This window comes from Pseudochaenichthys georgianus, chromosome 14, assembly GCF_902827115.2.
Source record: "Pseudochaenichthys georgianus chromosome 14, fPseGeo1.2, whole genome shotgun sequence".
Taxonomy (NCBI): Eukaryota; Metazoa; Chordata; class Actinopteri; order Perciformes; family Channichthyidae; genus Pseudochaenichthys; species Pseudochaenichthys georgianus.
In genome coordinates this window covers 13,018,832-13,032,821 of record NC_047516.1, presented here as the reverse complement: position 1 = coordinate 13,032,821, position 13,990 = coordinate 13,018,832, and the positions used below count along the sequence as shown (strand labels likewise).

The window sequence follows — 13,990 nt, the reverse complement described above, 5'->3', positions numbered from 1 at the left end:
CATTGTATTTCATAAAGGAGTCTTTGATTTTGTTTTACTTAACTTAACCTACGAAGTAACTACAGCAGGTGACTAAATGTTTTAAAATAAGAATTTAAATACTCCCCTCTGAGATATGGAAGTAGTTAGTCACATATGTAGTGCTGATTGGAGTTTTCTTACCCATCATTGTTTGAGCTGAAGCCCCTTTAACTGTAGTGTTCACATTATTTGATCTACTCCTGTAGTGACTTGGCTCTACACAGACACAACAGGCTCTCAACAGGTCCGGCCTGTGATTTACAGTAGTTCTTGAAGAATAAATTGCCACCAGGTGGTCATAAGTTGCTACTGTCATTACTGTCGTCTGATCTATTTCAGCCTAAGTGTCATTGGATTTTAATTTCAGTCACTGGGACTTGTATTTGACAGTCTTAGTTGTTATATTTTGAAAAGTTTCCTGGATTGCATATCTTAAAAATGGCTATCCTGTACATTTCAACAAAAGAGCACTTTCCAATAAACAAAGGCTTCCTTTAAAGTCTGACTGTACAGTACATTACAGTTTACAGAGGATAAACAGTCATTGCCAACTGAAGAAAACGTATGGTCATTTAAAAATAACCTGGTTCCTAGTTATCTATATATTTGTTGACAGTTAAAACAATGCTTCCCCCCAAATTATTGTATTATAATTATGATTTGAAAAATAATGATGTAAATACTTTGGTATATTTGATGCTATGTGACTATCTAATGTAGGCCTATACGCTTTGTAATTGGAACATAATTTGACCTTGCACTAAAATAAAATATATCAAATATATTTAAACTGTGTAAAATAAATAATGCCTGCTGATTAAAAGAATATGACTTCTAACCACCTGTGTCATCCAAACATTTTAGCTTCGTTTGTTTGCCTGTTTCAATAAGCAATGGATGGTGCTTAGTAAATATTTGTGCATGAATGAAACAAAGGTATTCAAATTGGTTTATATAGCTTTGCATTGCAGAGCCTCTTAGAAATGATTAGCTCCTTCCAATCCACATTGCGCTGCCCTGAGACCATTAACTCTTATGTAGACTCTTTGTTGTGTCCATTTTGTCCAATTTTTATTTTGGGTTATTCTAGTCAGTTTTACTTATATTATTTGTAAATATTATAATGTTCGTTTACTCCTATTAAATGTATCTTTCAGTGAGTTCAGTTAAACAGTTAAACTGGCTGGCACTGTTCAGTTTTGGCTTCTGCCTCTTTCCAGTGAATTGAAGAACATCAAAACAATACAGAGAAATCCCCCTTTTCACTATTCCGCCATTAACACGGATGGACCAATGGGGTGTCGTGTATTCCCAAAGGAACCGCCTTCCGCCTCATCTGATTGGTCGACGTTATCCTCTGTTACCTTACATCCGATTCTCTCCCTCTCTGCAGGGAATAAGGTAAACTAACTGCGAGCGAAGGAAAAAGGAAAGCTCATTACCCAGGCGACGAAGCACGTTACTACAAAAAAGTGAAATTAATCCGTTAATTTATGTGTTTTTTCTCACCGTTATCCACCCGAGAAGTGAAAACACACCCGAAAAGAAACAAGGAGTACAAGTTGAAAACAGCCAAGTGTTTGGAAATAAGCAGGTACGTAAAGGGGACTTTGGTAGCAGCAGGTGCATCTAGTATCGCCGTGGCTGTTCAGTTTCGGTTGTCAACTGTCAACCTGTTGCTTACTACTTCTACTAAATATAGCTTTATGAAAATATGTTGTTTTCAGTATCTCTTTGTATCTGTAGTTTTAAAGTTGTGATCCTTCTCGGTTTAAAAAAACCCCGTCCTTTTTACTGAGCAATGCATGAGCAAACGAATGCTGCTGTCACTGGTTTTTGGAAATCAGAAATAATTTAATAATCCCACTGGGAAATTGGGTAGAATTGAATTGTATTTCCAACTTCTGCCTAAGTAGACCTGTATGAACGTTTTGTAATTTTGTATGTCTTTTATTTTCGTGTTTAGTGCAGTTTGGCTGCCTCATTGTATTTATATGCGTTTCCATATACACGTTCACATAATCCTAATAGTTTACAATGGATACAATTTTAAATGAATCCTATCAAACCTTATATTTAAATGTTCCAGTGATGGAAGCAATTTAACTTCACCTTGTTCTCTGAGAAAACAATTACCATATTGATTGATGTTACACATGAATTGTTGTAGTTGCAGCCCTGTAATGGATACATAATGTGTACTAGAGACACACAGCAACCCAAACCACTGTTGTCACCACATTTAATTGCCATTTTCATATTTTCCATGTTGCACATTACCCATGCAATGCCTGTTGTTTGACAGTAGTGTGAGAACAACACGGTATTGTTTTTTCCTAACCTTATCTCCTTTCCTTAAATTGATACCTGGCCCTGAATTATGCACAGGAGAGCCTTTCTACCTAATGACTGGCCTATGTTTTATTTAAAGTGGGGACAAAAGGCGCCCGTGGCTGTGGCGGTGTTGCTTCGGGGGAAACCAGACACTGGTGTTTTGTGCTGTGGTTGAAACTGAAGCACTCATGCGGTACATTGGTCAGATGGTGGGAGCAGCAGGAGCACACTGGCCTCTCTGTGCTGCTGCTGGATGCCCTGCTGCACCCACAGACTGACCTGAAGGCTGCTAAGAGCGCCTTATTGAGACATTTGTGCAGAGACGGCGTGCGTGTAGGTGTAATGCATGTGTATAAACACAAAGACACAGACAAATCATGTGCACTGAGGCAAAGAAACCAACAACATGCATCCACCTTCTGAACACATTAACACCTGTTGATTCGAAACTCAACACATGTCACTCTGCGGGGAGAGTCATGCATCACTGGTGGTTGTTAGAACTCATCTAATGCAATACACAAAGACAAAACATTCAAACATGTGGCAATACACAAATGTAGTGGTAGCTGCATACAGGTGATTGTGTGTGTGTACAGGTGTTGTGTGTGTATGCAGGATGATTAAAGAACAAAAGACGCCAGATACAAAAGAAGAAAATAGAAGGGTAAGGTTATAAAATAGAGTAGGGTCACAAAGCCAAGGGCCATGCATGTAAACGTACCCGGCAGGATGATGAAACGTGAACTCTTTCTCTGCATTTACGTATGGCTGTGTCTCTTTCCTTCAGCCCCTAAGGTGATAGAAAATGTGTTCACAGTATCGAGTGTTGCCGCAGAAAAAAGGAGTTTAACAAAATAAAATATGATTGAACAGTGAAGTCATTTATGGACATTATAGATTTAAAAGAAGCAATAAGTTAGAGGTTAGAGGTTAGGAGTGGCATGTGCTGGTTGCTCATTTAACAGTGGAAAATTACTCTTGGTGTGTTTGGGTTTTACTTGGATGTTTACATTCTTTTAGTGACCTTACACCCAGCCCACCTCTGCAAGGATGAACGAACAGGTTTGGCTACGTGAGCCAAAATGAGAAGAGATCCAGATGCATACAGGTGAATTCTGCAGCCATTACAAACTGCATGCAAACATTAAATGAATACACACTTAAAATGTTTGAATTAACTTTATCTAAAGTCCTAATGGCGCTATAATTAAATCATTATCACTCTGTATGGCATCACTTTGAAATCTAGTCAAGGTGTCACAGTGAGACAATGGTCGAGCATGTGGCAGGAAGGTGTCGTAGTTAAACCATGTTTTACTTTCTGTTGTTCTTACCTGTGATGTTTGCTTTTTCCTGTTATCGAAGTCATTCCACTTCTTCCTTTGTACTGGCATGATGTGAGGCTTTCACTGGCATTGTTGGTTTCAAGGAAATACATGGTTTAAGGAAATAGCTTTGAATGAATCATCCTAAGGGTTGGGGAATACAATCGTGTGTTCTTTAACGGGGAAATGATTGACTCAGACTGTAATCAGATCAAAAAAGGAGGATTTGTAATGCTACTATGTAAAAACCACTAACAGCTTGATCAGGATTTAAATCAACGGATGTGATCAACTACAAGCAAATGTTGTATGCATTGTTATTGAGGAAAGGGAAGATTTAATTAACAGGAATAACAGCGCTTGAAAAGGATATATTTTAGTCCCCCCCCCAAAAAGGTGCTTGTAAGTTAGAGCTGCAAACGAAATACTTCTCAGCTGACCAAAGTCCAACACTCCGGTTATTACCAAAGCTTTAATGAGTAATAAAGTTAGACTACAGGGTGACGTATTTGAGATAAACTCTAGAGGACTTAACGTCCTGCAGAAGTACACTTTATATTAAAAGAAATTTGGTACACCATGTTGATGCTATAGCTAATTAAACTGTAGCTAGCATAGAGGCTAGTTAGCATGATGTGTGTCATTCTGTGTCATTTTGTGTAAGTCATCGTGACATCATTCTCTATTTTAAAATACGGCCTTGGACAGGTTGATAAGGTGATGGATGAACATTTCATGATTACAGGTATTCAGGTACGCTCAGGTTGGATGAGATCATTGTAGGATGGCGCTGATAAGATCACAGTGGAAGATTTGTTTCTCTATAGTCAGAGCACAGAGGAGGAAGACAGAGGCCATGCCATGATCAAGTTAAAATGTTCCCATAGAATTAATAAGTGATAGGTTTTAAAAGTAGAGAATGTGTGGTTGTTGTAGCAGGAAGGCATGGTGAAAACATTCATATGGAATATTTTCATTCAATGTATTAACATGACATACCCATGACTGCTGAATGTACCCTGTTACAAAATTGGTTTTATTTTTTGTGTCTTCTATTGGAAAACACTATCATAACACCCTCCTCTCTAATTGATTTGTCACTCATTTAATGTAAAAAAAGACATTCACAGTCCTGTTTGACCTTTTGTATGGGGTATTTTCATCAGTTGTAACCATAGGTTGTAACTTAAGAGTTATATTTCTGCATGCAGGGCCAGGGGGCTTTTTCTTTCTTGTAACTTGGATTTGACCGCAGACTGCAGTTGTGAGTTATTGTCAGACCCTCCTTCTTTTGTCCCGGGCCCAGAGAGGCCTATAGAGCAGATGGATGAGAAGGAGACACATGGCTGACAGAGGTTATCACTGCCTAATACGAGACCCCTGAGGCCAGCTGGGAAGTGTGTATGGTTATGTGTGTCTGTCTGGTTATCTGACAGGACCACACCTACACTATTGTACAGCACTATAGGACACTCACTGGGAAATGGCAGTGTCATATGTCATGCAAGTATGTGTGTGCAACCTAATGTATAGGAAGTCCTCTACTTTATTAGAATAATAGACAGAAAACACAATTGTTGTAGCAGCAGCTGAAGTTACTATAAACAACACTCTTTAAAGGTGCCTGGAGTTTTCTTCCACACAAACAAAAGCTATGTTTACATTTAGCATTACCTTACCTTACCTAACAAGGTCTTAGGAAAGGTAAGGTAAGGTTGTTGAGGCCAACCGTGGGAATACATGGATCGTCTTCTTTTGGAAATCTGCATTCTAGCCTTCTATGGTCTTCATTATTCTACCATTTACAGATATTTACTCATGTTTCTATTTTCACATTAACTTTTTAATATTAATGAATTAACAAGTTTGCTATCTCAATGGACTTTTGACAATAGCAGAACAAGACATCATGCAAAACCATCAGTACACTTATTTCATACTGATGCTAAAGTATTAAAAATATTCATGTTAATCAACCAAAAATAAGGCTTATAAGAAAGAAAAAAAGAACTTTGTCTGAGACTGTAACTGTAATACTTTAATTTAGACTACAGGGCCCTTAATTCATTGTGTGTGTGTGTGTGTGTGTGTGTGTGTGTGTGTGTGTGTGTGTGTGTGTGTGTGTGTGTGTGTGTGTGTGTGTGTGTGTGTGTGTGTGTGTGTGTGTGTGTGTGTGTGTGTGTGTGTGTGTGTGTGTGTGTGTGTGTGTGTGTGTGTGTGTGTGTGTGTGTGTGTGTGTGTGTGTGTGTGTGTGTGTGTGTGTGTGTGTGTGTGTGTGTGTGTGTGTGTGTGTGTGTGTGTGTGTGTGTGTGTGTGTGTGTGTGTGTGTGTGTGTGTGTGTGTGTGTGTGTGTGTGTGTGTGTGTGTGTGTGTGTGTGTGTGTGTTCTCAGGTTTCACAGCCCCTGATGAAAAGGTGTGTGTGAGAGGTTGTCACTGAGACCTGAGCTGGCCATGGCCGCAGTAATGTGGCTGTGATTTTGACTAATAAAAGAGGCATTTACAGCTGTCTGACATGGCTGGAAGTAGAGGCTCGATGTTTTCTGATGTGTCCAATCAGGGACGGAACGACCTCCACACCTGGGCTGAGATTTAGTTCTATTTTCAGTCTAAGATGCTTAGATATAAGTTTAAATAATTCATCATTTTGGAAATCAGCGGTTCACATAATTGTAATTTATTTGGAGCTGTAAAGATTATTTAAAGGTCTCATGTCATGGCCATTTCTACTGATCATAATTCCATTGTTGAGGTATACTAAAATATATTTATATTGTGCAATTTCCCAACTCACATTGGTTTCTCATACAGCATCTCTGTATAGTATGTGTATTCACTCTCTGTCCTAAACGGCTTGTTGGAGCTCCTGCCCCCCCCCCTCCCTATGAGCCCAGTTGCCGTCTGCGAGACAGCGAAAACCAGCCCGAACACACACACACACACACACACACCCACAGCCTGGCTGGGAGTTTGTGTGTGTGCTCACACACCGACTCACAGCCTCGCCGTGTCCCGCCGTCTCAGGGAAGAGAAATCGGCGGAGCTGCAGCTGAGAAAAGATTGAGTGTGTGTGTGTGTGAGGACGGCTCCGCGGACGTAACGTAACGGCTCCACGGATTGGTCCATTTTGGTAATAACAGGAAAAGCATGACATGGGACCTTTTAAATTGTATATTAGTTATAATAGTAATACATGGGGGTTTTATAGCGCTTTTCCTAATTCTCAAAGACGCTTTACATAAAATGAATAATAATATATAATTATAATATATATATATATATATATATATAACAATATAAACTATACCTTTTTAGTTATTTAAATATTTTTGAAATGTAATACTATTGGGAGAAAAAAACCCGGCAGATTAATCAATAATTAAATAAATAGCCATAAACACATTTCTATTGTATTTCCTCTGCCACAATAAAGCTATTTAACCCCAGTTAGAGGAACAACCTACCAGCTGACCAGAAGCAGACAAAAACCAACAAGTAAACAGTAAAACATGCATTCAGCAAAGGCATACAGTAATGAACTCATTATAGAGAGAAACTGAAAAACATAGGAAACAAAACTAGTGAAATAAACAAGCGTGTGTTTGCCTTTGCATAACCTGATAGTCAGGCAGCTCCACATCTGAATAACACACTGCCAGGTTACAAAGTCCAGAGTGTGTTTTCTAGTGAGGTTTAATCTGTGTGATTAGTTTTACAGCCTTAACCCCCCCCCCCCCCCCCTTAAACACCACCCTTCCTCTTCTGATCCCCTCCTCGTCCCCTGCTCTGAGGTAGGAAACCTGCGCTGCCAGCAGTAAAAGGAGCTCATTGTGATCAGCTCCCACACAATGAGCCACAGTGGCAGCCTCGGTGCTGGGAAAACACAATGGGGATTAGAAATCACTTGACTCCTGAGCGTGATGATCAGGACTATTAGGTTACTGTATGTGTTACAAAAGCAGGGCAATTAAAAGATAACACTGAGTTTTCCATCTCTGGAGGAGTGGGTATAATAGGAGATTGCAGTCTATAGCCTGAGGTGTAGGAGGCATGTGTAATTATCTGCACATTAGACGCACATTTGTTCTCTCAATAGAGCTCCGACATATGTACTTTTTCGAGATGGAGGTCGGATTTTTCGCAAACCAAGCGCTCCAAGCTAACAAAGAGCTCCTGTATCCCAAATAAAATAATAATTGTCCTTTTTCATTGTTACATTATTGTCCTAATTTAGCTTTCCTGCAGCATAAAGTAAACTCAGAAGAAAAGCGCTTACCCAGGATGACTCAGTTTGAGAGTCTTATCAGAGAAAAAATGTTGGCTGTGTTGCACTGATTACCTGCTTAATGAAGGATTATAAAACTGGTTAAATGTTAACTATGTGTGTTGGCAAGGCTGTTGCTGTTTGCTGGTGTGATTTTAAGACATTTAACAGCACTAGTTTGTACAGTATGTTGGCATGGAAAAGCCATTGACCTTGAGAGCTGATATCTTTGCACTCTTGTCAATTTAAAGCTGCAGTTCTGCTTTTCAAGCGCTAAGTTGTCCAGTAAATCAAATTCATTCTTGGTTCATTTTACAGAAAAATCCCCCTGTAGACCTGGTGTGGAGATTGAGAGAGTGAGGAGGAGGAGGAGAGAAGAGGAGATACATTCCTTGCTACTCAGATGTTTGGCTCTACGTGAGCAAAATTACTCAGACTTTCCCCTTCGATTTTATGAGGCCCAAGTTAAGGCTTTTTATAGTTATGATGGGTAATACAAGCCTCTTTATTTAGTTAGAACAGCTGTTCAGGGGTCATTTGGTGTATTTGCAATTATTTTGAAAGTGTTCAGGTCTATTTTTCTTTAGTATCCTTATAACATGGATGATACTTGTTTTGGTATGAGAGGAAGCCAAAGATTCAGTCTGTTAGAATAACTTGTTTTTAACTGAATTCTAGCAATAAATGGAGCTCTATACAACACACGTTACATTAGTGGGGACCTTCCACTAGCTATGAACATAACATAAGCAGATTAAGTGATCAGTGAAAGTGTGAAGCGTTAAGTTGATTTGCCCCAGTTTTCCGTGAGTTTTTCCAGTGCTGAATGATTGAGAAGAACTGTTTGGATAAATGCAAAGCAAATATTTACCTCAGCATTTTATTCGGACTTTAAATTAGCAAAGTAGATCAGGGGAATACAATCAGGAAACTTAAACTTTTTTTAAAAGGAAAGCTGTCAATATTCCTCAAATGCTTTAACCGAAGTCTGAGGAATGAGTAGGAAGAGACAGAGAAAGAGACTGAGTGAGATTTGAAATACAAATGACCAGATTTTTAAGAATGGTAATATGAGACAGAATGATTTTGCATTTATGGACACCTGTTACCCACAAGACATCCTTATCTCCTTCTGCTTCAGTATTATCAGCTCCACTTGGCTTAATGTGCTCTGTTTATCAGGGTTTAGTTCCCCTGAAAACAAAAACTGGAGAATGTTCTTATTTATTTGCCTCCTTTTTCACCTGGCATTTGGACTAACACTTTCAAAATGTTGTCGCTGGCCTGGCGACTTCAGTGGCAGCCATGTTGGGTGCAGTGGGGGAAGTGAACATTAACCATTGGCCCTCACACAGACACACAGTGTCCCCGTCTGCCTGGCCGGTTCTTTTGCAATTCAAATCTGTGGTGCAACACTGAGCAAACGTGTCCTTGTTGTCCTGCTGCTGCTGCTGCTGCTGCTGCTCTACAAGCAGCGTGTCATGTATCTGGACTGTCCCTTTCATGCGGCCTAAAGCATCCCGGGAGGTATGAAAGGAGAGATTAGAGGCATGTCTGTTCACTTTCATCACGCCATATAAGAGTAAGGTGATCCAGTTTCTCACATCTTTACCCTATTTATGCATTGTTTCTTTTGGGCTGTTTCTCCTTCATCCGGAATGATGTCACAGTAATACCCATGTAACCACAGGAGCTTCTTGAATGAATAAGACAAGTTAAGTGTAAGTGAACCTTTTTCTCTGACATCAGGGTAGAATCTGTGCGTATATGTCACCAATAAAATAAACTAATGGATGCACGCATGACTAAAATGCATTGGTTTAACATGTTCTGCATCTGTGATTCACCCATACAGGTGATTTCACTCATAAAGACGAAGGCTCAAACGAGAAGTCAGAAAAGAGAATCAGGTACATTGTACAAATATAGAGGAAATGGAGCAAAGAGCATGTTTGTATTTATGTTTATTAACAAAATACCATATATAATCTGTAAAGGAACGTGAAATAGAATTGCCTTACACTGAAAAAACTGAAAGGTTGACTTTAATTACATTTATTCGGTCAACAGATTTCACATGTCTGTATTAGGTTAGTTGAAAACAATAATATTAACTTTAAATAACAAATATTAAGTTCAACTTAATATAATTGCTTTCAACTAACCTAATACAGACATTTCAAATTACATTTAATTAAAGGTCCCATTTCATGGCCATTTCTACTGATCATTATTGCATTGTTGACGTATACTAGAATAGATTTATATTGTGCAATTTTCCAAAATCACATAAAAAGAGAAATCTCCAACGAGGCGTTCTGGGGCAGCATAGACAGGTATTTTCTGTGTTAGAGTTGTACTCGCTACAAGGTGTACTTTGAGGGTTTGTGACTCTGCAGTCCGTTTACATGCAGAAACGCCTTCACAAGGGGACGAGTAATAACCGGAAAAGCATGACATGGGCCCTTTAAAGTCAATGTTTCAGTTTTTCAGTGTACGTTCCATTTGGAAGAGTAGAATAGCTTATTGCAGCACTTAATGGTGCTGAACCATCATCAATCAATTTCCCTGTGCGTTTCCTACTATGACAAATCAAAATATCCATGTGAAAAAGATCCATCTTCCAATCTAACTTTTGAAAAGAAAGAAAGTAACTGTCTTTTTCAAAACGTTTAACTATTCCTAAAAAGGTATGCACACACCCGTCGATTACTGACACCAGTGCTTTTTCTTTGGATTTATTATACCTCAGCTAAAAAGAATTCAACAATAATGTATTTTATCAGTCACACCTGAGCTTTCTCTGCTGTGACATGTCAAACTGTCTTCAGTGATAAAAGGCCTTTTGAAATACATGAGCAACAAACATGTGTGACCATCATTATCGGTGCATAGTGTCTTCTGAGCAGGACTCTGGGGGGGGTGCAGAGAGCTTAACAAGCAAAAGAATGGTAGTGTTGACAGACAGGGTCACTTTGGTTGATGCCTTAATCTCTCAGTGTTTTGTGTTAGCTGTGGGGAATGTCTTTACTGTTCCCTTCATAACTAGTCCCTGGTATTCTGTATAAGCTTTGATTACATACTATGATCTAAAATGTCCTTTCATTGGCGGTAATTGCCTCATATTAGGCGGGTCTAGGGGAGCAATAAGGCCAGACGAGGAATTCTGTTGTGTTGGAGCTCAGCCGGTCATTTGGTACTGTAACCTGACTTCGGCCACTGCAGGAGGTCGAGCGATTACAGGAGGGGAAACACCCACTTCTAATTATGTCGTCTGAGTGTCTCAAAGTGAACAGGATAGTCTGTTGATGTAAAGATTTAGGATTTGTGTGACTGTAGAAAGATAGGGATAACAATTTGAGGCTTTTCTCATGAAATAGTGTGTTGTGCAAGGCTATAGACGTAGAACTTTCATCTGTTTTTACCTAATTTAATTACTTTGTTCAATATTATTTTTAGTTGGATGAATGGACAAACTAAATCAAAAGCTTATACTCTGTCACTCAGTGTCATTGCAAAACCATTTTACTAACTGGTGCTTTCACAAATCGTCCTTTGGAACTTTATTATTCTGTCTTCTTCCTGTGTATAACTCCCTCACTGCAAGATTAAGTATCTAATACAATTATGCAAAGGGTATTAAAACTAAACGTGTCCTTGTGATATAATAGGCCTCACAAAATAATCAGGATGAACACAACGTCCAAGCCTTGCATAAAAGTCATAACTTTCATTTTAAACTAATTTGACTTTGCGACAAGTCATCAAATTGCTTTATTGAATGTAAACCCAAAGGTTTATTTCATGCACATTTTGTTCAACCAGGAAGTGACCTGTAGGCTATCCTCTTATTGTCTTATCTTCTCCTGACGTCTGCAAATGCAATACATTCATTGCACGTAGCATCTGCTATACAATTGATATTCGAATACAGCAGTGAACTCAATAACTTTATCGTGCACAAATGACAATAGTCAATTCATATTAAGAAGTGGACTAAATAAATACTTATTCCATTGTGTCCTACCAGGATGACTGAATCCTTTCTGTGGCTTGAGGTGTAGATGTGTGAGAGAAACAGAGCAGTAAATAAGTAGCTGAAAGTATTTGATTAAGATTTGTATATTTTGTTTTAAGACGTCAAACTGATAGCTGTGTTTACTGAATATAGCAACCTGTTTGCTCTCCTTGTTGTACCTGTACCTGCCCTAGCTGCTTATCAAGCCCATTCCTTTCCATGTTCCTCTACCAAACTACCAAAGAGTGATAAGGCACCGAGTGTCAGAGTGCCATCTGGCCATAAAGTGTCAGGTGTTTGGCACAAAGTTACCCAGCATAGACAGCAGATTGTTTTATTGTACGGTTTTTATTATTGTGAGTTGTTAGTCAGTTGACTCTAACTTCCTGTCACTTTCTCTTCTTTCTCAAGAAACAGAAACGTAAGTACTGTCCGCTGTCATCCACCACAACATGGTGGACATCCACAAAGTCTAATGAAATTGTATTATTGGTGTTTGCATACTAACATGCTCACAATAGCCTGTTTACATTCAGGTAATTGTATGTTCATGTTGAAGTATTGCATAGGAAAAGCTGTTAGGAAACTTCAGAATTTGTTTAAACTTCATACATTTTGCAACAAAAATAGTTTACGCTCACTTACACTCACGCAACTAATTCTAAACGAAAATGTTTCCTAATTGACACAAAGTCCTGGAGACCTTTCTCAGTTGTTCTCTTGTAGAATAAAACACTGAACCTGAAAAAGTATTATTTCCAAGGCAAACAATGACATCCTCACAGGGAGCAGAGCCGCTTCACTAATTGTAAAATATGCAGTTAGGAACCAGGTCATATCGTATGGCCTTTCTGCCACTCCACTCTGTATAGGGTGAGATAAGTCCAGTGAAAGCTTTGGCTCAGATTAGCAGCATTAATACATTCTACGAGTACTAATCAATGATTGTAATGGGCAGATATATAACTGTTTAGCTTGCAAAAGGAATTCATTGTTCTGTTTGCAGTAGGACTTATTTGCTAGGATCGATTTCATGTCAGCATTTTATGAAACATTGAAACTGTATAATGTACTGTATACTAACTGTAAATACCGTATAATAATAATTAACAAATTCAATTGAAAAACAGGAGAAAGCATGTTTACATGTTGCTTCATCAGACTGACTTTGTGTTTGATTGCCATCAAGTGTACCCTAAATAATCTAGTGCTGAATCACACACCCCCACTACAGCTCGATTACAAAGGCTCACAATAATTGACTATAGCCACTCCACATACATATTACAATATACATTTTCAGTGCAGGATGCAAAAAGTTATGAGTACTACAGATATAGATAGATATTTACCTAAGATCCCACAAACACTTCCAGAATTGCATATCAAACCACATTTCTGCTTGTGTACAATTCAGGGCTTCATGATATTGGAAAACACTGAAATTGCAACAAGAAACATTTTTGATACAATTTATTGCAATGTAAAACAATTCAATGAAAAGTAATTTAGTTGAGGGGGAGTTGACAGATGTTGCCCAAAGAAAAGACCAAACTGAGCTTCCTTTTATCCGTCCTGCCTCGACTGCAGTCTCTCTGTTGAGAGATGAGGCCTGAGTTTTAGGAGACACTGGGGACCCAAGAACAATAGATGTGTTTTTTTTAAATGTTTTTGTACATGCTGATGGAGCCTATGAGACGTTTCTGACCTTTAAACAGGAAGTGGGTCATTTGTTTTTGTGTGTTGTTTGTCGTCATCTGTCTGCCGGGCAGCCTCTTCTTTCGCACTTTCTGTGTTTTTTTTTTTTCTTCCTTTCTTACATTCCTCACCATGGCTCTCTTTTGTCTCCCGTGTTGTTAGTGCTATCAGACATTTTCTTTGTCCTATGAACTATTTGGCTTTGTAGAGATGTTCAATTTTGTCACCGTTTTAAACCAGCAAAATGTGAAATCTGAAGTGTAGAGCATCAGCCCTGTCTCTGCTGACATCAGAAGTGTGCGCCTGCACGAATACGCTTTATTTGCATT

General features: G+C 38.8%; 1 protein-coding gene across 4 annotated transcripts in view; it reads left to right on the top strand.

Moving 5' to 3' along the window:
* Positions 1-1,437: 1,437 nt before the first annotated feature.
* Positions 1,438-13,990, top strand: part of shroom1 (shroom family member 1) — a 30,216-nt gene continuing 17,663 nt past the window's right edge. The window contains exons 1-2 of one of the 4 annotated variants that reach the window (XM_071205344.1): positions 1,438-1,615; positions 9,801-9,855. The gene's annotated coding sequence lies outside the window, so the exon portion shown is untranslated. Of the gene's footprint in view, positions 1,616-3,378; positions 3,467-9,423; positions 9,528-9,800; positions 9,856-13,990 lie in introns of those variants that run through there. The other 3 variants (XM_034099290.2, XM_034099288.2, XM_034099291.2) reach the window with 3 other exon arrangements.